This window comes from Mirounga leonina, unplaced genomic scaffold (assembly GCF_011800145.1).
Source record: "Mirounga leonina isolate KUSES-001 unplaced genomic scaffold, KU_Mleo_1.0 Mir_201, whole genome shotgun sequence".
NCBI classification, from domain to species: domain Eukaryota; kingdom Metazoa; phylum Chordata; class Mammalia; order Carnivora; family Phocidae; genus Mirounga; species Mirounga leonina.
Genome location: NW_023270504.1, coordinates 14,724,492 through 14,725,225, shown reverse-complemented (window position 1 = coordinate 14,725,225; position 734 = coordinate 14,724,492). Strand labels below are relative to the sequence as shown.

The window sequence follows — 734 nt, the reverse complement described above, 5'->3', positions numbered from 1 at the left end:
AGCTGGTCCTGCCTTTTCTTCCTCATCTGTAAAACAAGATCAAGAAAATGAGGCCCGGGCGCCTGGGTGGCTCAGTTGGTTAAGCGACTGCCTTCGGCTCAGGTCATGATCCTGGAGTCCCAGGATCGAGTCCCGCATCGGGCTCCCTGCTCGGCAGGGAGTCTGCTTCCCCTCTGACCCTCCTCCCTCTGATGCTCTCTGTCTCTCATTCTCTCTCTCTCAAATAAATAAATAAATAAAAATCTTCAAAAAAAAAAGAAAAGAAAAGAAAATGAGGCCCATTCAAGTCATGGCAATTCTGGTTTGATGAGTTTTTCCTGAATACAACACAGGAGGCTACTATTTAGATACACAAATACCTTGGAACATTTTGAGATCCATTGGTATTGCTTGATGAAGGTCCTTCCTTCTGTGAATCACTTGGCTTTTTTCTCCAACCCATCTCCATCAGTGGCCTCCTTCGTCCTTGCCCTTCTGATTCCACATTGCGCTGGATTATATTTACTCTCGCAGCATTGCAACCATTAACCTTTAAGTGTGAAGGGTTAGGAAAAGAGAAAGTTACTTTTTTTTCTTTTTTAAGTAATCTCTACCCTCAACATGGGGCTCGAATTCATGACCCTGAGATCAAGAGTCACATGCTCTACCTACTGAGTCATTCAGGTGCCCCAAGAAAGTTACTTCTGATGATAAATTCTTATACAATTTTCTATAATGAGGGTATTGAGCAGAAG

At 43.3% G+C, this 734-nt stretch overlaps 1 long non-coding RNA gene across 1 annotated transcript in view; it reads right to left on the bottom strand.

Annotated features, from left to right (window-relative positions):
* Positions 1–365: 365 nt before the first annotated feature.
* Positions 366–734, bottom strand: part of LOC118025608 — an 11,806-nt gene continuing 11,437 nt past the window's right edge. Inside the window, exon 3 of the long non-coding RNA XR_004683365.1 lies at positions 366–529. This is a non-coding gene — a long non-coding RNA (uncharacterized LOC118025608). The remainder of the gene's footprint in view (positions 530–734) is intronic.